Source organism: Agelaius phoeniceus, chromosome 1 (assembly GCF_051311805.1).
Source record: "Agelaius phoeniceus isolate bAgePho1 chromosome 1, bAgePho1.hap1, whole genome shotgun sequence".
NCBI classification, from domain to species: Eukaryota; Metazoa; Chordata; class Aves; order Passeriformes; family Icteridae; genus Agelaius; species Agelaius phoeniceus.
In genome coordinates, this window is record NC_135265.1 from 109,291,342 (window position 1) to 109,316,481 (window position 25,140).

At 36.9% G+C, this 25,140-nt stretch overlaps 2 long non-coding RNA genes across 2 annotated transcripts in view; one reads left to right on the plus strand and one right to left on the minus strand.

Annotated features, from left to right (window-relative positions):
* Positions 1-11,843, minus strand: part of LOC143696010 (uncharacterized) — a 50,919-nt gene extending 39,076 nt beyond the window's left edge. The window contains exon 1 of the long non-coding RNA XR_013185483.1: positions 11,523-11,843. This is a non-coding gene — a long non-coding RNA (uncharacterized LOC143696010). The remainder of the gene's footprint in view (positions 1-11,522) is intronic.
* Positions 6,321-24,780, plus strand: LOC143696011 (uncharacterized). Its single transcript, XR_013185484.1, has 4 exons — positions 6,321-6,695; positions 9,942-9,994; positions 19,302-19,381; positions 24,568-24,780. It is a non-coding gene; the product is annotated as an uncharacterized LOC143696011 (long non-coding RNA).
* The last annotated feature ends 360 nt before the right edge of the window (positions 24,781-25,140 follow it).

A 25,140-nucleotide genomic window follows, 5' to 3' on the forward strand; every position in this document is an offset into this window, starting at 1 on the left:
AGTATTTCTATTTATATTCTTAAGTCTGTTTTGAACTATATTAGTAACAACTGAAAGAGAAGATTCTTATACTAGAAAAAGAGCATGACTTAACCCACAGTGGTTAAAATGATGCTTCTGGAAACTGCTTCCTCATCCTAATACCTTCTAAGACTTTGATCACATTCCAACAAGTACAGGGAAAAAACTCCACCTCTACTGATTTAACAAACATTTTAGAATCAAAACAGTGTGTACCAATCTAGAAAATTAGAGAGGAAGACTTCCACTACCTTTGAAATTTAAATAGGCTTGAGTGTTAATTATTTATAACTTATTCGTTCAGTTCAGGCTCAGGATACAAAGAAAAAAGAAGATAATCTTTCAAAATTTAGGCATATACAACTCAGTGTGGAGACACAGAAGCTGTTGTTGGTATTATCCAGGCAGGGAGAAAAGCTGTCATATTATTTTTTCCCTATGTTGCTGCAGCTGTGAGTACATTATGTATCCCTGTCTAAGGAGAAAGTGGGACTGTTACCTCAGCTCTTGACTTTATAACCCCAATAGGAGGGTGGACTTGTAATTTAACTTTTTCTCTGCAGTGAGCTGCTGCTTTTGTTCTGCAGCCCTTTCTTGCAATATCCTGATCCAAGTCACATCTCTAGCTGGTTGTTGCACTGGAAAGGGTAGCAATTCCAACAAGAGGACACTGTAAAATGTTTCCCATCATGTAGCCATGCTAAATAATGCAAGAGAACTTCTGCATTCTCACATTTAACAGGAACTCTTCAGACCTTGAGACATTAAAGAAAACCATCTCACTTTTAAACCAGACTGCAATCTCATATGATTGTCTGGAACGCTCATGGAATTCAGTCCTGTAGAAACCTGGAATATTAATGACAGAATTTTGACTCTTACTCGAAATATCTTGGGATCTGGAACTGTCAGAACCTCTTTTTTATGTCTTCCTTTTTCCCTTTTTGACTTCTGCTCTGGGAGCTCAACTTCATAATGTTCTGAAAGAAACAGCTAACTGTACATGAGTGTTGCAGAACCAGCATGTTTCTGGGATATGTGTTATCCAGCCCTTCAATCAAATTATTTTTGTTTCTTTAGATTTATAGATGGTATACTCACAGATAGATGCACAGTGTGTAGTCATCCAGCACTACTGCACATCTGTTACTGTATTTATGCAACATTTTCTTTCTCTCAAAAATAGAAGAAGGCTTGTGTTGTAGCACGTAATATTAAAACACTACTTCCCTGGCTGCAAAAGTAAGTTTCTGCCTGGAGTGCATCAGGACAATCCAATACATAGACATCTTGAGGAATCCCCTGTGGCAGGAAAGACTAAATTTTGTATGCTAATTCCAAAATCTCCACAAAATCTATGATGATGAAGAATGTTATGCCCTTCATTTTCATATCCTTTCCCTTCTGTTATTTTCAAGGTTGAATTCATTATGCCTCAATTTCCTTTCTTTTTCTTTTTTCTTTCTTTTTTTTTTCTTTTTTCCTTCTTTCTTTGCCTCTTTGGAATGACTTTGGGGAGCCCTTAACAATACATGTCAAAATGTAAGGTCTGCACTGCATTGTGAACTGTTTCTCTGCTGACTCATCTGCCACAGCTAATCAAGACTTTTTGGTCTACATACTGCAGCATTTTAAACCTTTTAGCTGTAAAGCAGTGCTTTTTTGCTCAAAAGCTTTTAAATTATAGCACATGGTGGGCGGCTGATAAGATTTTTTTTTCCTAAAGTGAAAACTCTTTTCTTGTTATTGCTACCTGGTGTCATGTTCTATTTATCAAGTCACAAAGTTTTTGGTGTCCAGTACCTTTTTTTTTTTTTCCTGAACTGGGGAATTGTTTTCCTATTTAGACAGCCCCACACCTTTTCAGTTTGGTCTCAATGGCACCTGTGCCATTAGTGACAAACAAGCCTAGGTTATTTTCTCCTTGTCCCACCAACAAAGCAGAAAGAGGAACTTGGTCCTCAGTGTGCATACTTCAGGAATGAAGTTGGGGACAGGAAAGATTTCAGGGAATTTTCTGGGTACAACATTTTCAGTTCATTGTAGCTACTTGAGTGAGGAGACAAACAACCGCAACTTCCAAGATTTTCTAGTTTTATGCTCTCCCTGCTGTTCTGAGTTTTCTGTATTGTCCTATTTTGTCTGGAAGTCTTAGCAAGTATTGTCCAGTCCCGTACCTTCACAGGGGACTCATATGACTTGAACTAAATGATTTTCCTCACCATTTTGGCAGCTGGGAAAAAAAAAAGCCAGGGGAAAAAACCTGTTTGCAAAGGAACAGTATGTGCAGCTTGATGAATGGTGTAGTCTCTGTATGTTGCTTCTATAGAATATCTGAAATGTTGTGTCAGTGCTTTGTGTTTTCAGCAGTCTTCCTTTTAGGCAGCTCCTTCCTACAGGATGAAATAAGATGAATATTATTTCCTTTGTGATTCACAGAAACTGTATTCACTGTAGAGGTAAGAATTAACTGTATTTAGGACCTATATTGTGTAAACTGCTCATTTTGCAGTGATTTTTACCACCACATTTCCCAGTACTTAACTCTGAAACTTCCTTACCAATTCACTTTTTCCATTTGGGGAGTATAATAAAGAGCTGATTTAAGGATTTTATGGAGATATCTGCGTTAAGAAATACAGCACATGGTCACTCAAGACTTTTTTTAGAGGGTCTAAAATTTGCTTCTGATTTTATGCTTACAAAAACAACCCCAAAGTGGTTATTTTATAGACACAGAAATTTAAATTCCTGTACTATCTAATATATCTCTTTGACTATTATACTTGAAGAGAAGCTATACCTTGAATTACTTTTATTTTGATTGCAAAATGATTATTAAAAATCTCAAGACATTTTTTGCAGTGATGGGGAAGTGGTGGATATCCCATCCCTTGATGTGTTCAGTGCCTGGTTGGATGGAGCTCTGGACAATTTGGTCTCGTGAAAGGTGTCCCTGTCCATGGCAGGGAGGTGGAACATAATGGTCTTTAAGGTCCTTTCCAACCCAAACCATTCAATGATTAATTCTATGAATTTTGGAGTAGGAGTAAGTTAGAGATGGCAGGGTACAAGTAGACTTTAAGTTCTTATCCAGTGAATTACACAGACTCTTTGCTGCTACTTAATGATGATGTATTTTTCTGATGCAGCTACTCTCTTTTCTCTCTCCAAGTTCCTATAATAAGACTTTGAGAAATTTAAAGATACTTCTGTTTTTATTTTGGAGGTATTATGTATTTCTGGCTGGTGTCTCTGCTCCACAGAACTATAGTCTTATTTACTTCAGCAGCCAGGAATCATGAAATCCTAGGACAAGAAAAGAACTTCAAGAAAACATCTCATCCTTTTGTTTGTTTAACTGTTATTTAAAGCAAATGCCATTCTTTGGTCTTCTCTACTCTGAATTAAACTACTCATTTCCTTTAGTCTTTGCCCATAGGCCATATTTTAAAACTTCTGATCTTTTTCTTTTTCTTTTTTTTTCCCAGACTCTCTTCATTGATCTATGAGTTTATTGAAGTATACTGCCCAGGACTAGACACAATATTCTGTCTAAGGCCATAGCATTGAATAAAACATTGAACAAAGCAGAGGGATTACTTCACATTTCCTTCCAGTCAGTCTTTCTCATACATCCTGCTGTACAGATTCTGAGGCATTTGCCTTTTTCACAACAGCATGACACTGTTGACTCATGTTCACTTTGTGACCCTTTACAATCCTTCATTTATTTTTTCACAGAACTGTCTATAGACTGTTATTCCTCATCCTGTATTTATGTAGTGAATTAATCATGACTAAATACAGGATCATGCTTTTACCCTTACTAAATCTTGTAATATTTTCTGTCCATATCTCTGATTTTTTTACGATCATCTTGAATTCTGTCCTTGTCCTCTAACATTCTTTTGGTTCCTCCCAGGAAATGGTATCTGTTAACTTAATAAGCCTGCTCTCTGTTCCTTTTAGATCATTAATGAAATATTGAATATTTTAAACCCAGAGGAGACAGACCATTAGAATGTATCCTGTTAGGTATGTATTTCTGACAAAAAACAAATTGAAGACATAATTACACTGTCCTAACATACACATATAATGGTTGACTGAGAACTGACAATATGGTTTTATTGTACCATTTAAAAATTTTATGGCTGTTTGGGTTCAAAACATGGATAATAAATATTCTTCCAAAAAGGTACATGCATTTGTGTAGTGAAAAGATTAGTTTTCTAATATTTCTTTCTGTCTATATATGTCTTTTAGGGTTGCTACAGATTTCATCCATCCATGACCTTGAAAAGCATGCCATTAAAACTGATGTTGAAATCTATACAATTTTTTGAAACATTTTGGTATCAATAAACTGCTATTAAAAAGCCAAAAAAAGAAAAGGTAAATTTTGAAAGGTTCCAAGCAGCTGTAATATTTGTAAATGGACTTCTGGTTAAATAAACTTTACACTAGATTACAGAAACAAAATAAGACAAAATTGAAAAGAGGAAAAATGGATTAATTTCAAGGAAATCTTTATGACAATAACATCAATGGCTGACATTAATATCAATGGCTCTGAGCTCTCACGGGAAGATATGGAAAATTCTTTGTGTTTCTGCCCATGGCAAGGAGGTTGGACTAGAACTTCAGGGCCCAGACATTTTTAGACTTAAGCGGTCAAGTATCCAGCAGGGACCAGCTGTGCCACGACAGGCAAATGAGCCTGTCTGAGGTCACACAGAGAATTAGTGCAGACACTTCACACGTCTGTAGCTACTAGAACCAAGGAGGACATGACCTCCATTAGAGGCACTGAAAAGAAGGGAGTCAATTCTCCTGAGCTCAATATAGTTTAGTGCCTGAAATTGTCTACAAGACTTAGTACACAGTAGATTTTGTTTTAATTTTTTTACTGGTTTCCCATTGTTAGGAATTTAAAGCAGTGGTCCTTTTTTTTTGTTTGTTTGAGGTAGTCTAATTTGTATTATAGCATGTTTATTATAAACCTTTACACTGAGTAAAAATCTTCGCTGTTTAAGTTTCAAAAGCCATAATTCCTCTTTGAGGAGAAAGAAAGAGTAATGAACACCACACCAGTGACTGTAGCTTGAAGAACCTACTTTGAATATGTGAAGGAATAGAAAACAAAAAAGATTTTTTTTCATAAATGTCTGTTATGGGTTGTTGTCAGTTTTTCACTTTATTTGCTCCTTGCAGCCGACAGCCTTACTCTTCCTAGTCTTAATATGTTATTTTAAATTGAAAGTAGTAAGAACAAGAGAGAGAACAAACCACATGTGGCAGATAGCACACTTATTGTGCTATTAGGAAAAGTATTGCAGAAATGAGGACTATTCAGGACCATACAGTGGAAAGTAGTACATTACACATAGGAGGACAAAGCTTTTCTGATTTGAGGAAGTGTGAATTTAGCCTAGCTCCAGATTCACCATGGTCCCAGAGTCACAGATGTGCGTTGGTACTGTGCTGGTTTCTAGAGGAAGGTCTTGCAGGGTTAGGGATCTGCAGCTAGAGGCTGGAAAGAAGGTGGTGAACTATGAGAAATATATGCCACTGACCTATTTTGTAGCCTGCTCCCTGCCTAGCTGCAGAAATTCTGGCGCTCAGATATATTCATCAGTTTTGGCACAGTTCCTCCCAAAACCTCAGGATTCACCTTTAAGGAGGGAGACTGAGATTTCTGCCAGCTAGAGATGGCTATTTTGGGTGAGGTTGAGGCTGCTGACAACCCATAGAGATGTTTTTCTTTGGTGATGGGTGTCTATTCCTGCACTACTCGTTTTTCATCTAATTTTTTGTGCTTGAGCAGTCTGTGTCTGAATATCCTCTGTAGCTGTGTAAGGAGAACCCAACTCTGATTATGATTTTTGTAATTAAACTTGATTTGGATGATGAAGAAAATGAGAATATAGGTAGAAAACCTGAGAAAAGTTTTCATCAGGAGCAGTTAGGATATGGGGTCTTTTGTTCGTATTTTGTTTTCCTGACATGCACACTAATCAATTTCCATTGTTTGGAGTAATTTAATGACAATTTTATTTAATTTTATTTGATGTACATATTTTTGAAGTTATAAGGGAAATTCACACAAATTGAATCAGAATTTGTTGTCCTTCCTGAACTTCTCCTGTTTTCATGGTAAGCTTGTCAGAAAAAAGACTGTATTTTGCTAAATATTTACATACACTATGACAGAGTGGGTCTGATCTCAAGCTGGACCCTAGACAGTACTGTAATGCAAATAATAAAAAAAGATTTTGCCAACAGAGAGCCTATGTATATATTTATATATCAGGATATGTCTCCCATTTTTATTCTTTCCTTTAGAAGTTTAGAGGGTTCTTTACTAGTCATTCAAGTACTAAATATTTAGCATCAATTCATATGAAAGTTGCTTTGATCTTTGTGTAAATAAACAGGCTCTGTTCCTCCCATAGGACTCTTTCTTGAAAATGATTTCTTTCATCAAGTAGTTTGTTGCATCTCTGTGAACATCAGTACTGCTTCCTTCAGAACTTCAAACAAATATTTCCTGCACGTTTGCAGGAAAAATATTAAACACTATAAATGGCAACCTGCCTTGCACCTGATTCAATAGTTAAAATGAGGTGTGAGCAACAGAGTGACACAGTGCTCTCCAGGCATCATGGCAGGTAAGTGTGGTATATGGGATGTCTTCTATAGCAATGTGAACAATGCACTTACAGCCATAAGAATCTTTTCTTTATGCAACCTGAATGATTGAGCATTGATGGTACAAACCTTGCAATTATAGTTTGCCTTTGATTACCGATAATCATCCTGGAAAGTTCCAAAAAACAACAAAAAGTAAGATGGCAATTCAAGTGCAGATCTTTTATAAATGAGAAGGTAAGCAAAAAGAAATGTAACAAACTGGGAAGAAAGGGAGAATAGAAGAAACTCACATTACGATGTGAGTTTACCTCTACAAAATTTTCAGCAGAGTATTTGTTCTGTCTCTGAAATAGGTTGTAATCTCAGAGGCCTCATCTTTATTTACTTTGTTATCTGCATAAACATGTGGCCAGAATCTGGTCTTCAGTATCTTAAATGTGATATATTGGGTAGGAAGCCATGGATGACTCTATCCCTAGAAAACATAACTTCAAAACGTGAGTGTTTTCTGCAGAAGAACTAATTTTTTGAGTCTCTGAGAAAAAAAAAAGTTTTTAATGAGGTGACTGTTTTCCCAAGCCATCTTCCTAGAACTAATTTGTATGATTGTCCTCTTCACCTTGTTATCAACTCTGCAAATTTTGACTTACCAGGAGGATATTTTGAAATAGTTTTCTTTGGACCTTCTGCTTTCTTATAGAACAAACCAGCCATCTGTAAAGCCAATTTTTATAGCTTTACTGGCTTTGAGTTCTCTTCTTTACACTTAGAATGCTCTGAAATTATTTTAATTGAATCAAAGTCATAAATTACAATGTCTGGGAGACACTGCCATGTAATTGTTTCTCTTTGTAATATTTACACTCTAACTCAGTCATCCTCTCCAGCATCCTGCTTTGGAACTCCATTTTGGCCATGTAATTCATTCACTTCACAATCAGTCAAGGCTCTGCTATATAATTCTAATTTTGTTAAGTGATATGAATATTGAACAGCTGAGGTTTATTATCTTTGAATGAAGGCACTCTTTATTCTTCCTGTCTTAAGACTCAGTTAATATTCTGAATAAATACACAGCTTCCAAATAGGTACACAATTGGCCTTTAGTTAATCTTTAACCAAAGAGATTAAGGACTCAAGCCTGTTTGAACCTGTAGATCATTTGAAACTACAAACAATTTTGGTGCTTTCCAGGTTCTCTTCACAAGAAGCAGCTTTTCATTTGTCACTGTCCAAAAGGGGAATTTTTCTATTTACCAAATCAGCCAACACACACAGAGAATATGCATGATTTTACATTTACATACTTAACCAACACAACTTATAAACCTGCACTCTCTCTGTTTTTAGGCTATGTAGACAATGCTTATATATCATGATTACCATTAATTCTCACTTTGATTTCAGTGTTCAGGTACTTTATATTACTTGGATAATGAATGACTAATGGATCTCTACAGGCTTGACAAATAGACTAAATCCTCAAAAGACTGGAAAGCCATGGAGACAGGATCAGTATTGGCTCCTAGTCTTCAGTCTGGGAGTAAGACTTACGTAATGTTGAACACATTTTGAAAAGGGTTGTACCAGAGGGCAGAATGTGCTATTCCCAGAATACTAAAAGAAAGTAGAGGCTTACATTTTTTGGATAGCCTGTCTTTAAAGCAGACATATGCATTCATCATTATTTGAATCACCAGTAATCTGAGGTAGGAGTGAGGTATAGGCAGGACTGCTAAAGGAGTACAGTGGGGGTATCACAGCTGAGCAATAAGTGAGATGTTTCACTATGCAAATACACTGTGGAAAATCTGAAGAATTGTTAGCACATGTGTAAGAGATTTACTTGCCCCAAATGCTGTTAAGATCAAGGGACTTTGCTCACTGCAGCAAACAGTGCAAAGAAGCAACAGCTGATCTGCTCCCTGTACCTACCCCCTGCCTGAATATACCTCCTGGATTCTGAGAATTTAGATGTGAGTTAAGCCACCTGACTTGAGATAAGATAAAGGCGGTATTATTGTCCAATTATCTTAGCTTTAAGGACAATTAAGCAAGACTGGAGGAGAAGAATGTACCCACAAGGAAAGACAGCTCAGCAGCTGTGCTGAAAATTAGCCCACTGACTCAAGATGTGAGGCCCAACTCAAAAGAGGAGGAAGACTGAGCATGGGACTGATTAGCATTGGAATCATTTAAATGGTAGGATAAAGAGAAGTGTTAGCTGTTGAGCATTGATTCCTTTGTTTCCTAAAATGTATAAATGGTGAGTTTTGAGTGACCTTGGGATCCCTGCCACTGAGAAGACCAGAAGAGGACCAACAGGATGCCATCTGGATCCAAGGGTGGTGGATTGTTTCCTCCTAATTTTACTCTCTGACACTCTATTTCTTTCCCTGCTCTCTTTTTCCATTTCTTTCTATCTCTCTCTACCTCACATTGATTGTTAAATAAAATCTATACTATTGACTTCATCATATAGTCTTGTTTGCCCCTTAATTCAGGCTAAAGCATCTTTCTAATAATTGTAAAATCGAATTTTAACAGTGTGTTATAAAGATCCCTTCCCTAGAACAATTAGAATTTATAAATGTTGTCTCACTGAAACACTTGGAAATGTAGACCATGATGTCTCTTATCAGTCTTGTGATTCATAAACTCTTGAGTTTTATCAGGAGCAGGACAAAGCTCTAGAAGAGATCTTGGATTGATCCAGGAAAATAATCCTAGTCTTTTTACAACAGTGTATTTTCTTGATATCATCCTGTAGCCTGTCTCCTGAGTTTTGGTGATAGCAAAAGTAAACATGACCTCACTTTCTGGAGTTGTGGAAAACGTAATAATGAAAGCACCTATCTATTAACTTGTCAGTTCACAATCTCTCATTTTAGAAACAATTGTGTTAGGAAGTTGGCATACTGACATATTTGACATTAAGTTGAATGTTTGGAGTTATTTCATTTTCCCTCTGATGATTACTTTTTAAAAGCTGTGTTTGCTATTTGCTCATGTTGAAGTCTGTGACTGAGAATGTGTGTCACTGAAGGTATAACATGTAATCAAAGGCATTGTCTTGGTTTGGATTATGGTTGGTTAAGTTCCAGGGAGAGTTTTGCAAGTACTATCACTATACTGTACAATATCATTCATCAAAAGAACATTGTTTATACAGTTATTACATATAAATATGATATGACTGTAAAGTTTCATGAGTTTTCTCCTTATATTTTTTCATTTCCACTGTTTTCTTTCTTCTTCTACAGTATTGTCCCAGCTGCTTCTGCTGACCTCTGAGTATGAAAACAGTTTCAAGTAGGTCAGTAAAATGCAGTAAAGGTTTACTTTTCAGAAAGACAGAGGGGTTGGGTTTATTGGTTTAAAGTCTTCAGCTGAAAGACTAGTCTCTTTAATTTTTCAAACTCTTCTTTGCTAAAAACTGTTTGCTACACAGTAATCTCCAGTTAACATGGTTTCTGAGGCCACTTAACCCACAGCAATTACTCTGATGGGCCAATGCTATCTCTGGGATAGCTCTATTAAGAGCAGTTGGATTACACTGTTTTTGGATTACATTGTGGTGGATTAATCTATAGCAGGGGAAATAATTCCTCAGTATACTTCTGAAAAGATGCAACTTTCTCAACACACTGGATTCAGGGAGTCTAAAACGGCAATAGTTTCAAAAATACAGGGTGGTAGATGGAAAGAACTCCTGCTTTTCAGCCTCCTACGTCCCTGCTGGTCCCTCCTTCTCCTAGTGACTTCTCGGTGCCCTCCTTCCTCCTTCTCCCCTGCTGCTGTCAGCACTGAGAAGTAAATGGGTCAAGCCAGTAGGTCACTGACAGTGCAGAATGCACCTCACCATGTGTTGCCATGAGCCATACAGGATTACGTGCTGAAGTTTATCAAAGCCTGTTTTATAGGACCTAATAAAAATCTGCTCTTGATAACACAGTGGAAAGAGGGAGCCAGAAACAATGTGCATGTTTTAAAGATGAAGATGGTTTTCAGCTAATAGATGTAAAGAAAATATTAGCAAAATTTCAGATGGCAGCTCTTATGAAAGGGCTTTCAAACAGAGTGTTCCTTTGTTCCTTCTCTTTAAAGAGGAAAAAAGACCCTCCAAAGTCCAGCCACTCACAGCTCAGGGAAGTTATACTAAATGGGGAAGAGATCAAACCTTTCACATGCTATTTGGTATCAGCCCCATCACGTTATGTAACTTGACTGTCTTGTCACAACATAATGCACTGGGGAGGAATGACAAAAGGCGTTTTTCACAGCTACATTTGAAGAAGCCACAGCACTTCAAACAGGCAACTTAATATATTTTCTTGTTAAAGGACTTGCTCTAAGGACAGATGGAAAATGTACCCTTTTCCCAAGTGCATCTGTAGAAATACACACTTTCTTCAAACATAGCTGCATTTTATATATGAGCATCGTAATACATAATGTCTTTACACAGGAAGAATGGCTGGGTGTAGGTACATATGTCTTTCAGTTTCTATGGGTTTATATAACAATCAGGATGGTATGTGCAGCATACAGAGTTGCACATGCTTAATAACTATGGATTAACTTTTGGGATTACTTTGAGTGTAGTGATCCCTAGTGCAATAACTGGTTTAATAGTTCTAGCACAGACATTGAAGTTTCAGCAAATTATATTTAAATTGCAGTCATCAGAAAGTGAGAGCATTTGTGCCAGTGGCAACTTGATCTGTCCCACAGTTCTTTTCATAATGGTGACAACTTTTTTTCCTGATCTATCAGCAGCCCCCTTCTGACTGTTCTTTTCTGAGCCACTTTGCCCTCCCCTTTTTCTCACCTGTTTTACCCACCTGTTCCCTATGCTGTTCTCAGCAGTCACTCTGGATGCCCTTTCATCAGGTTTAAAGGCTTCAGTAACAGCTTTTGTGTTAATTCCATGCAGTGCATATCACAGAAATCAGATGAGAGCATTAGCAATGGAGGTTGACTTGAATCTCCATCAAGATTACAACACTTGAACTTGGTTACATCTAGTGCTGATGTACCAAAGAGCTCCTGTTCCTTGGCAGCTGCACGGTCTTGTCACCTTTCACTTATCTTCCCAGCAGTGTTGTGTCCTTTGTCACGCTGAACTGCCATTTCTGGAAATGTCACCTCCTCAAGCAGAACAATTATGGATATAATGTATCAGTGCCAAGAATGAGTGATTCAGTAATTCACTGGTGCTTGAAAATGTCAGTTCTAGAAATACTCATGCTTTCCTTAAGTTCGATTGTGGCTCAGGCATGTTAGTACAAAGAGAAGGGACTTGAAAAGTGAGAGAAATACAGGAAATTCTCTATCTTTGATTTCTATTGGTATCTAAGCCTTAAAAATATAAAATCCTAGAATCCTTGCAGAAAATTTTGCTTTTGCTTTTGAACTTGAAGAGTGAAAATGAGCTAAGTTTGAATTTTTAGCTTTTTCATCACAAATATCATTTGAATGCAGGCAGGGTGTTTATGAGACTGAAGCTCATTGCTATTGAAGTAAGTGATTCCAATAACGTTAGATCAAATCTGCTTGTTTATTTTATATTTCAACTTCTTTAGATTCAATGCTAATTTTCTTTCCTTGAAACATATTAAAATCCTTTTGCATTAAGAAATTAAATTTTAGAGGGAAGATATTGTAGGTGGTCCATTTTCTCTTTCAATAGGACTGGTAAAAAAAAAGGTAGTGATAAAAAATGCCTCTGTATTTTCTTTCTAACTAGAGGGGAGGGAAGGGAAAGAAAAGTCAATACTTGGCTGGAATCATGAGCAGCTTGTTGGCTGAGTAAATCAGTCAGGAGCCCTGCAGCTGGTCAGCTTCACCTCACCGATAAATGTCACAACTCACTGCTGTCAATATGAATTACCAGAAAAGGTTTCCTAGGAACTAAAGATGAGGGAGCTCTTTTCCTTTGAATGAATTATATGGGCCAAAATAATACTGATACATGATTAGAATAGGTTACTCTGACTAGGCAATTATTTAAATGCACCCCCAAAAGCAAGACAAACCATGGAATATTGCAGGCCAGGTGAGAGAATGCAGAAAATATATGACTTTAGCTGTGGCTTGAGAGGTTAAAATGTTTAAAATTGCAAAGCAGGTTTGATTTAGTTTTCAGTGCTAGGAAAGGTATCCGAGGAAGCATGAGCTTTCTATACAAAATGAAGGAAGGCAAGCAGTGTTTAAAGTTATTCCAGAAAGATTTATTCCCCCAAGTCACTCACAAGGTGCTTTGTGCAGCTCTTGCAGACTTCCTTGTGGGAGGGTGTATGGGCAGCTCCCCCAGCACAGCCTGGGGTCCCACCATCTGCACTCCAGAGAACGAGGCACCCACTGAATGCAGGCACTTTTTGTTGTCCCTCTGAAATGAAAGGAGGACTGTGAAAACAGACAGTGATCCCAAATTAGGTTCAGTCACAGAGAACAAGGAGCACCCACCAATCTCTGAGCTGGCTGAGCGGTAAGCGCTTCTGACATTTGTTACCAGAAATAACAGTGTGTGGGTCGCTGCCTCAAAACAGAATAACGCAGATTTTAATCGCTTCTTCTACACCTTGTCTTCATGTATTGTGTGTTATGCTGCACCCAGTTGTAGCCATTGGACCAACATCAGGATGTTGACATGGCAACATGTTATTTGGGACAAAACAATAAAATGATAACAAATGAAAAATGCTATTTTTATGTATCTGCAAAGCTATGTCCAGCATAAGCAGCAGTTACTATGCTGGTCAAAAAATTGAATTCTCTTTTCACAGAAAATATGGCCATAGAAACTAAAAAAGATGTTATGATCACAGATATAAAAGAAAACCCATAAAAGACCAAAAAAAAAAAACCCTTCTTGCAAAGAGAAAGACTTTCTGAAAACTGAAATGGGACATTTATTTTTATTAAAAACCTTAATTTAGGAATGATGAATTATTTTCATTTCAATAATATCTATTTTTATTCAGTGAGACAGAAAATAGAACAGAACAGGGTAAAAATATATAAAAAAGGTGCTAATGTGAGTGGTTTTTTTATACTTAACAGAACCTGAAAAAACTCATAACTAAACAAAATGCTCACTCACTTTGGATGTTTTATTTTTAACATAGTTTAAGAAATGCTACTGTATTATTAAGGATACAAAAACAATAAGAATCAGATGCACGATTTGTAAATGAAGACTGTCAAATGCCTCAATGCAGACATATAAAAATGAAACATTACAACATCATTGTAAATTTTCTGAAAAGAATTCTTGGTGGCATCAAGAATACTTCTTTGGGAAGCATTTTGATTTTGAATGCCTTAAACATTAGAAAATTGTCCTATCAAGTTTTTCAAGCAACTCTCTAAAACCTTATCCTTATGTAACATATGGTAATGCACTTAGCATTTGATCCAGTATACCTACTTAAGCCACACATTTCCCTACAATATTCAAACCAAAATCCAAGTCAGAAAGCATATTTCCACTTCATTAAAATAATGCTTTTTGACTTTATTCAAATGAATCAAGGAAATAATGAAGTTTTAGGCTTTCTTCCCAATTGCTTTGAGCACCAAAGTGGACAAGTACATTATTTTGATTATAGTAAAATTGCATTTCTCAGTGGAAATAAATGTTCCAGCACTGCATGGAAGAAGATAGCAAAGGATGCAAAAATAATGACTAGTAGGGCAATTTGCTTGACAATACATCAGGTTCTGGTACACTTAGGCCATTTCCTTAATTATCTGTTAAAACTATCTGAATATCACCTTTGATATCACATGGAAATAAGCAAGATAAATTATAGACTAGAAATGAACACAGCTTTTGCTTAGTGTCCTGCGGCTTTGCTCTGCCCACAATATTGCTCCCAATTCACTGCTTTCCTCTATGATTTCTAGGAATTTAACAGTCCAGTCAGAGGCATAGAATCAATTGGTCAAGGCTAGCCCCCCTGAGCTCCTGGATTATAGCACATGGGTGTTTCTGTAGAGAAACATGGACACTGACATTCCCCAGAAGGTGTCAGGTTCTTTCTTGTCCTGCAATAGAGCATGCTGATATACCAGAGATGCTGAACAACAGCAAACAGAGCTCATACCTGCCCAACAGAACCAATGTGTATGCTCCTTGGGATGTCAAAACCTTTACCTCCACCTGCTTTTGCAGTCAGAAATGCAAGAACTCTGTCTGCACACTTCACTGGCCCATTAGGTGTAGCAGCTACTCAGCTCCTCTTTTTCAATTAAATTTACATCTACCCTGATGTGATAATGCAAAGTATTTAGAGAGGGATTGGCAAAACTACAGAGTAAGCAAGTATTACGCTTCTGTTGTGCTGCAAGGTAACCAGCGCATACCTGTTAAGCTTGCTCAGTATTTTGACATGTATATAAATCACACTACAGAACTTTTAGTCTGGACAAGCTGTACAGCTGAGTAGGTAACACCAGATACTCATTATTGGAGAGCTGCAACTAAAATTCAGTACTTTATTCAGTTTCATTTAGCTTTTTTTGAAACTAGGAATATCTAATCTTAGTAGGAGACCAGGAATATGTAGTATTTTTCACAGTGTTGGTTAGCACCTGATGTGATGCTACATCAAGAAAAAAGTAAGAATAATCCATAGGTGAAAGAATTTTTTTTTTTATTTACATGCTTCCTTTTGCTTTCTTCAGCTTCCTTTTTTCTTTATTTTGCTCTCTCCAACAAAGCTCTTATTCCTGCAAGTGCATTGATATAATAACTGTCTTGAGAAATTCTTACTCCAGTAATTAGCATGTTGGGAAATTAGTTTTATGGGAGCCAAGGACACTTCCCAGCATTCTAGATGGCAAGGATTCTTTTTCATGACAGATATGTCTACAAAGCATGTGCAGGACAAGTATGCATGTCCTGACATTGTAGACCATCTCTGTGGAACCACACCAAAAAACACCTATGGGAAAAGTAAACACGGAATGCACACTGACATGCTTTAGTGGTCAGAAAAGGAATTTGTAAGGACAGGTATTAATGATATTCCCTTCTATATTTCTGGTTTTTTTGGGTTTTTTTTAAAGTAAGATACATTGACTTGGTTATGTAATAATAATGGAAGCTGGTTCAGGATCCATCCCTTGTCTTGTTTTTTTATATTCTACTCTTGGGAAATGCATTCTCCAAAGATCTTTTCCTTATATTCTGGAGAGGAGGGGAGAGGAGAGGAGAGGAGAGGAGAGGAGAGGAGAGGAGAGGAGAGGAGAGGAGAGGAGAGGAGAGGAGAGGAGAGGAGAGAAATGTTTTTAGCTCCATCCAATAATCTCATTACTAAAGACAACTGTATTGAAGAAAAAGTTAAAGGCAGAAGAATCCACTTCCAAAACATGAACACACTTGAAAACCTATTATCATATTATCATTACTCTTATTAGGTGTGTATGAGTGATAATAAGTGATTTGATGGATGTCATCAATTTTTCTGTTTGTAAATTGCTTGTGGCTGGTAAAATTCCTTAGCTTACGTTCTGGTTTCCTGTTGTAAAGAGCTAATTTTCTTTTTCACAGCTGATACAGTGCTGTGCTTTGGATTCAGTATGAGAATAATATTTACACTGATGTTTTTGCAGTTGGTAACCCTAAGTCCAGGACTTTTCAGTTTTCCAGGCTTTGCTAGGGAAGAGCTGGATAAGAAGGTTTGAGGGACCATGGCCAGGACAGGTGACCTGAACTGGCCAAAAGGATATTCCATACCACAGAATGTTGTGGCCAGTATACAACCTGGGCCAGCTTGGTTGGGAGATGCCAATTTCTACAGGGGGACAGGCTGGCCATTGATCAGCAGGCAGTAGCCAATTATATTGTGTATCATTTTTATTTTCTTTGGTTTAATTACCATCTCTTACTCATTTTCTTTACAATTATTATTATTATTATTATAGGTATTATAATTACTATTATTAGTATAATTGTTATATTTTGCTTTATTTCAAGTATTAGACTTTTTATCTCTATTGATTCTTCTCCCTACAGGAGGATGGTGAGCAGGTGGCTCCAAGGTGCTTAGTTACTGCAGGAAGTTAAAAGACAATGATTTTCCAAAATATTGTAAATATCTTAAGGATTTAATTGCATGTTTTCAAATAAGATCCAATTAATATTTTGCAAACACTTAAGTGCGTTGTGTAAACTACAATGTGTGGATTACAATGTTGATTGTAAGAAGTCAAATTTCAGAAATGCTTGTAATATATTTTTGCTTATCTTTCATACTTTAAAACTAAATCCCATTTTTTGCTGGAAAATATTTGTACTAATTAGATGAGATTCAAATTGCCTACAAACTATATTTTTTTTTAAAGTACCCCTTTACCTCTCTTCATGCACCAATATAGAATAAAAAGTAAAGAGGGAGAAAAGTGTAAAAACATAAAACTTTCTTAATGAGACATAACCACAAAGATAAATGATGGCAATATCACTTTCTGGCTCAATGGAAATAACTGTGTGCTTATTGCTGGGTTTTTCTCATTTTTGATTAGAGGATTATAAAATGGCTATCACCAAGGCAGAATTCAGATCTAATGGGCTAACATTGAATTAGATATGCAATTTCAGACAAGAAAGAGAGACTCTTCTTGCTCTCTCTCAGCCTGGCTAGTGTCATTAGGAGCTGTAGAGAATGAAGAAACATAGCAGAGACAGACAGGAGCCAAGCAGTAAATTGACCCACTCATCTCCCTTCTGGAACTCTCCCAAAGAGCTTTTATTTTATGCGACAAACACCTCCATTGCTCACTTGAAGGTCAAGTGACTGATGATGTCTCACCAATTTCCAGCTCCACAGTACTTAAGAATTTCCATGTTACATTATCTGTTCCTTTTCCCTCCACATTATCAGCAGTTCTCTTTTAGAAGAAGTGGCCAGCCGAAAACTATGGCTACAAATAACAGTCTATAAAAGTCCATAGATACTCCATTCTTACAAATTCCAATCTCACACCGCAGACAATAAATCAATGATTCACCCTTATGTAGAATCATTTATCAGCAATGTCAAAGTTCCTTGGCAACATTATCCACCTTTAAAGAGGAGTCAGAACCCTTTGGGACACTCTTGGGAGATTGCAAGGACAACATTAATGGAACTGACTTTACACGAAACAATAAGCAAACTTAGATTTTCACCTTCTAATGTTCCTCTTTCAGAGTGACATGCACCACTCTCAGAACAGAAAGGGAACAGCCTTCGCATATTTTCAGAGGGAAAAAATGTTTCCTTATGCATGTCTTTACAGGACAGCCAAGTAGCAGCCAGAACCATCACAGCTTTTGAGAGTCCTTGAGAAGTGCAAAAAGATATCTATGTGTAAATTACCAAGATAATGCCTGGACTCAAAGTAAAACTAGAAGTCACAAACTCTAATCTTTGGACATTAGTTATATCCTATTTGCTAGTTATCATCTCCTATCACATATTTTGTCTAATATAAAGGAGTGACAGGGTCAGATAAAAGGGAAGCATAGTTTTCAACTAGCTGCTCCAAAGACGTGGGTAAAACCTCTGAGGATATTCTCAGAACAATGAAAAATACACAGATAATGTGTGGCACCTTTCTTCCAAGGACCACTGTAAAAACAGGCTACCAACCACAGAGGAGGAGGGATAGTTTGCTGAAGGCCGTACAAGAATCACAGCACTCATTCAAGGATAAAGCAATGGGACTGTACAGCCTTCCACATTACATTACCTCCATGTTCACCAAAACGTACAAATGTTCTAAGTATTAAAGATACAAATTTATGAGAACTACAACTGCATTAACACAGTAAGAGATCCCTAGACTCATAAATACTAAATACCAATCATTGCTCTGCACATGTGCAAAATGAGAAGATGCTCAAATAAATACCTCCTGTTAGTTATCTTTGACACTTCCAAATGAATAACCATTTATTTACTGTAGGATGGAAAAGATGAATGTTACAAAAAACAATCCCAGATTCACGCTTCATAAATTTTACTTACTCATTACAACTTATTAAACTTGCATAGAATATTATCACCATGGCACTACGAAGGCTAGGTTAGATTTGAATAATGAGTAAAAATATATGCTCCTTACAGCTACCTGTGATGCTCACAGTAAGTGGTCCATCAACATCAAGCCAAGCTGACAGTGCTTCTGATTTTGCCATATGAAAATACAGAAGTTGGTGATGACTCCCAAATAACACAGCAGAAGAAATCAAAGAGAAGGAATACGAGGAGTACCTATTTACATGTTTGTCCATGCTCCTTTTTTTCAGCAGCCATTCCTTCACAAATCATGTACCTCTAGAAGAGGACCCTGATAAAGAACACCTCCCTCAACCTTGTAATCTTAAATATCTGCATACTGAGCAGACAACAGTGGAGATGTGTTTGGCTGCTACAGCACAGGTTCCCCTGCCTCTCCACCTCCCACCGACACTGCAGTAGATTAGCTGATGCTGCCATCTCCTAATCTTATTTAGTCTCTCACCTGCCTGCTTGCTATTCTGAGTTACAGCATTGAACATATAACCTGGGTGTGTTTGCTGTATGCAGTTTTAGAAAGCTGTCCTGAATTTCTCGTAATTCTTCCTTCAGCAATGCTACCAGTGACAGGAGACACACTTGGCCTTCCAGACAAGTCAGAAGAAATCAGTGAAGGATCAATCTACGCCAAGGTATTTTGAGATGCTGCTAATACAAAGGAACTTGCTAGCATTCTAATAACTCATATATATTCCAGAAAATAGAGTGTGGCTGTCTCAGTAAGAAACGTGAATTTTTCTTTTTAAAAAATTTTTAAGACTATGGTTGCAGAATAACCTGTCAGGTATGCAAGGAGAGATTTCTGCTAAGGGAAACATGATGCAGTTTCTAGCTGCAGAAAAAGACTCCATTTCAGCTGACACAGTGTAGCTTCTGCCAATGAATCATAAGGGTCCTGGGCTAAGAAACTGCAGCAAAATGCAGTATGTACATACTCTCCAGTGAATGAAGATGGAGGAATCTATACCTGCCCTTGTATCAATCCTGCCTTTGATTGATCTGCATCTCAAAGTTGCCACTTCATGAATTTCACAATTAGGGTTTTAACTTGTTCTTTGAATGTGCATTTAACTTTCTTGCTGATGTTGCTGTAGAGGTTGTTCCTCTAGTTTTCATTTGTGAAAAGAGTCTTTTGTCCTTGATTCAGATAAGGTGTCTTAGGGGTCAAAGAAATATTTCTGGGAGTAGAAACACCAGCCTCATGGAAGTTAAAAGTGAATATACTTTCTGAAAGAATTGAGTTTGTATTTAAACTATTGTGGAAAGAAGAGTTTTCATGGTCCTTTTCCTCCTTTTTTCAAAATCTCCTTTTCCAGATGGTACACCAAAACTATTACTCTTAGACGATCATCATTCTCCTCTCTTGACTGATATTTTTCAGGGCAATTTGTGCAAAGGCCTCACTATGGACTTCCTGTATGAGAATATAAAATTGTCCCACTGATGATTTCTTTGTGCTTGTTTTACTGGAAAAATTAGTTGCTTTGGGAGAGAGGCACATGTCCTGAATATGATTGTGATTGGAATTTTCTAGACATTTAGATGAATGAGATATTAGACTCCATTCCTTCATCCACACCTTGTTGCACTTCTTTTTCTGCTACATTTTTTATCCAAATAAAAAAAAAAGAAGAGAATTTTGGATTTCTGTCCTGCTTCTCCTCCCATTCATCAGTTACAAATCATAGTTTGTATATTAACTGCTCAGACCATTGTTTCTTGAGACCTGCTTCTTGAGACTGATTTACTTTTAGGATTACTTTTTTTTTTTGTTTAACATGAAGAGACAGGATTCATCCTGTCCTGTAGAAACATCAGTCTGGAAACTTCCACTATATATTACTAGAGCTAGGAACTGGAGTTTTACTTTGAGCTCAAAGTAATCCATTTATGTTCGATTTTTCAAAGTGAAGGTATTATCATACCTCAGTTAACAGGCTGACAAAGGACAGAGGAAGAAATAAGGAAACACTATTGTTTGTCTATATAGGCATCCACTCACATACACAAACCTATCACAGTAACAGAGGAGGAAGAAGTGAACAAGGTATTTTGGTGAGACTTTGGCTCCCCCTTCTAACTGACACTATTTTCAGTACTGTATCACTTCCCTGCAGTATAGAAAATAAACCCCATTACAATCTCTTGGAACAAGATCTAGAGAGTTCACTAGATTTAAATTATCTTTGATATATGCAGACTCTAGTTTTTCCACACTTTCTCCAACCAAACTATCATTGCCATTGACCTAGGAAATTTTGTTTAGTGTTGGTTAGAAAGCAAATTTAGTAGCAACCATAAAATCATTATGATTGGAAGGAACAGTCCCAATACAGAGCCCTCTGTGCTCCACCTGTTATCAGCCTGCAGGTAGAGTACCAACTTCAAACTGCTCTCTGTAGAGGTTGACAATCCAGCTGTCTGGTAGTTCACTCACCTAGACCGTAATTTCCTGACTTAGATACTGTGTCTAATGCCATGCTAAAACCAAAGTAGCCAATATCAGCTGCCTTACACTAATTCACAGATCTAGTAATTTAATCATGCAAGACAGTCATCAGGTTGGTCAGGTGTGGTTCTGCTGCTTTAATTACTGCTAGATATTCCCAATCACCTTCCTCTACTTCATGAATCCAGAAGTGGCTTCCAAGAGGACTCGCTGGAAGTTTTCTGTAGGGCCCGAGGTGATGTTGACTGGTTAGGGCAGGATTTTCTTTGATTATATTTTGGGCCTTTTTATGAATATGGGGAGAACATCTGCTTTTCCTTGGCTATTGGGACATTCCCTGATCTCAACAATCTTTCAAATATAGTTGAGATCATCCTCATGATGGGGGTAACCAGATCTGTCAGCACCCTCAGAGTGTGCATAGATGTTACCCAAGGGGTATCCAAATCAGTTCTGTTTTGTATTGCTGGAAGATTTATTATTTCTTTTCCTGAAGCAAATTTTGTTAACAAAATCCAGGGCATGGAATACCAACTCATTTAGTACCAGCAGACACCTCTGTGTCTGCTGGAACTAAATGAGTTGTCCCATTCAACAGCAAGTCTATGATGAATGAGAACTCCTAACAAAGTCCATTTGATGAAGGAATATAGTACTGTTCACAGGTAAATAGTAAAAACCAGCAAGAAGAGAGACCCCAGACGCTCCCTCTGCAATTTCATTTTTATTTTTTTAAATAATTAGGCTAAAAGATAGAAACATTTCTTTAACTACTAATGATAGGAAACATTTATTCAAACATATTATCCTCAAATATATCTCATTCCAGATCTTTAGAAATCTTTTTACTAGCTAACAGAGGTGACTCTTTGGGCTTTTTATGCCTTTATCTGGCTAGCTATAGGAGTCACAATTTCTGTGATGTCTAGGCTGAACTCAATTCACTAACTCTTCTTGAATATGCTGACAAAAAAGTGGAAAAGAGAAAAGTTAAGAGGAGGAAGAATGTTCACAACATCCACCATAATTCCTTATTTCTACATCAAAACTGAAAAATGAGTGAGTAACTTCAGATTTTTTAAGTGAAACATATTCCTCTGTGACTTCAGAAGGACTTTCTAAAATTCAGGTACTATCCTGACACTTTTTTTTTAAAGGGAAAAAGGAGCGTTGGGCCAAAGGCCCTTTACTCATTATACCAAACTGAACACTCAGAGTCGTGAGATTTTCAGACTCTTCTCATATCAAAATTGAGATAGAAACTGTTTTAATCACAGAGACTATGGTGTATATTGTTTTTTCCCTGATTTCTGTGCCTGAAGCTTAATGGGGTGCCAAGAGACTTCCTAGTTTTCATTTGAAATATGCGCAACTTTCTGGTCTCCAGAGTTAAGAAAAGAGTTCCTGAAAAGAAATGAGCCAGGCAGTTTACAGAGGGAGAGATGGAAAAGAATGGATGAGCCACTCACCTTTATTCAACCTAATGATTTTTAGGTGAATGAAAAAACTTCCTTTGGGCTGACTCATGAATTTTGAAAGCTTGAAGTTAGCACTGCTGACACTGACGTAAGCATATATAGCTGACTATCCTGAGACAAATGGAAAGACAAATTGAAAGCTACCATTTTAAGCCTCCTGCAATTTCAATTAGGCATCCCTGGTAGAGTAATTCCTCCATATTTTACTATCTAAACCTTTTTTTAAAATGTATCTTCAAGTAATCTAATCATAGGGTTGTTATTTGCACACTGTAGCTCTTGAAATCTTTACATTTAGTTAATAAGGTCTCCTGTAAAAAGGCTGGTTTTGCAGTTACTCTGTGTCAAGTGGTGTTGGAGCTACATGCCTCAGGGTGTAACTTTTGAGAGTTTTGTAGTTCTGACTGGCTGATATACATTTTGCACCTTTCACACATTCTGAGGCAATAGTGCCATAAAGGTCATAAAGACATTCTGCAACAGATTTCAAACTCAGCCTTTACATTCTTTATTTTAAAATCTTTAGAATCTTTTAAAGTAGTATGCATATGCATGTTTAAGCAAGATATAACTACAAAATGTGCTGAGATTTATTGTAACCAATGCCTAACCCTTTCCATCATCCAGGATAACCTGCCACCATTCTTATGAAACTTTTAATCTTTCCACTATGAGGAAAAGTAATCAGTTTTTCTGCTGGAAGTATTATTCCATGTTGAAAATTTACTGGATGTGAAATTTACAAAAGGATTCACTAAAAAATATAGATATAATGAGTAAGATCTATTAATACAGAGGAGTGGAATATTAAAAAAGGAATAATCCTACCTTCTTACATTACCCATTTTTTCAGCAAAGTAAGGAGCAAATAATCTATCAAGGACATACAGAGATACTAAATATAGGGTAAGCCTCCTTTGGAAGTTCTAGTATTGAGCAGCTTATGGAGTTTTCAGTATTAAAAAGCTATGAATCATTCTCCTAAAAAACTATTTCTTCTTCACTATTTCATATTCATTATGGGCCTTTTTATAAATGCAGAAAACACTCAAAAAATCCCAGAGGTAAGCCAAAAAACCTTGCTGACCATCCTAATTAGGTCTTTATAAAATTGGATTCCATTGCCTTGATTTTCTTCATTTACTATGAGGTTATGAAGCTATGGTGCTTATTTTTTAAGGATTGCTTTGGGAATTATATTTAAATATATTGCTTTTACAGAAGGTTTCTCTTTATCTTCTTTTTCTGGTAGTGCTTTTGATTTGCCTAATTGTGTCCTGCATTTGAAGAGGGTAGACTATTAGTCATGAGAGACAAGCAATGCAGTAAATTTGTTGTGAGCTACTTGATCTGGAATCTAGATAGTGGTGATCCTGTTAAGCACATGGTTGATCAAGGGCGACACTTTAAATAAGATTATAAGGCTAAAGTCTTCTTGGTCATGAGAGAAATAGAAACACTACACTTGCTTGTTCTCACAGGGTTAATTTAATCCCTAACAGAAGTTGGGCAAGTTCAGAAGTTTAACTTGGAAGTTAACTCTAATATGATATCTGTTGTCCATAAGTTTTAAAACCTCAGGCAAAGTTGTAATGCTGTCTGATAGAAGACCAGGACAACAGCTTTTTTTCCTGGTTCCTAGGGAGTGTCTGCATAAGCATACATTACATCAGCTTTTCTAAAACTTTAAAACATGAAGATGAAAGTGTTGTGGGGTTTGTTTTTTTTTTTTTGTTTGTTTGGGTTTTTTCTTTTTTTTCATTTTGTTTTGGTTTGGTTTGGTTTTTTGGGTTTTTTTTTGTATCCATATCTGGCACTTTTTCTTTACTCCTGGAAGATTGGCAGACTGATATCTTACCTGGCTAACTGACAGCCCTCTCTCCTCCCACAGGCATTCTCACGACTCAAGAAAAGAAAAAGTAACATATCTAACATTCATCCACCACTATAAACCAAATGGATGACTGAGCAAGAGCAGACTTGAATTTTTCAGTGAAACCCTACACAAGCCTCATCTCTGATGCAGATGAAGCTGCTCTGAGACACCTTTAGTTGGTACTCTGGCTAACCCAGGAAGTAGGAATTACAAAGTTTGCTCTTGGTTACATTAGTGCCCCCACTTCTGTATTGTCCATGTGCTTAGAAATATCTCTGACATTAAACACGATATTCAAGAGAAACCAGGAGTCCAGAATGAATTTGTTTTTAGATTGTCATATTTGCAAAGGAAAAAATCATACATTTTTTTTTGTGCAGTATGCAAAATATTTATTTGGGGGGGTTGTTGTTGCTGTTAGGGTGGTGTTTTGTGTTTTTTTTCAGCATACATAATTTTGAACACCACTCAAACATCATTTTTCATTTTCTCATTTTATTGTAATGATGAATTTTATGGGAAAGCCACAAAGCAAAGCAAAAGGAAAAAAAAAACCTACATGATGTGCTATTATACATGGAGTTTCAT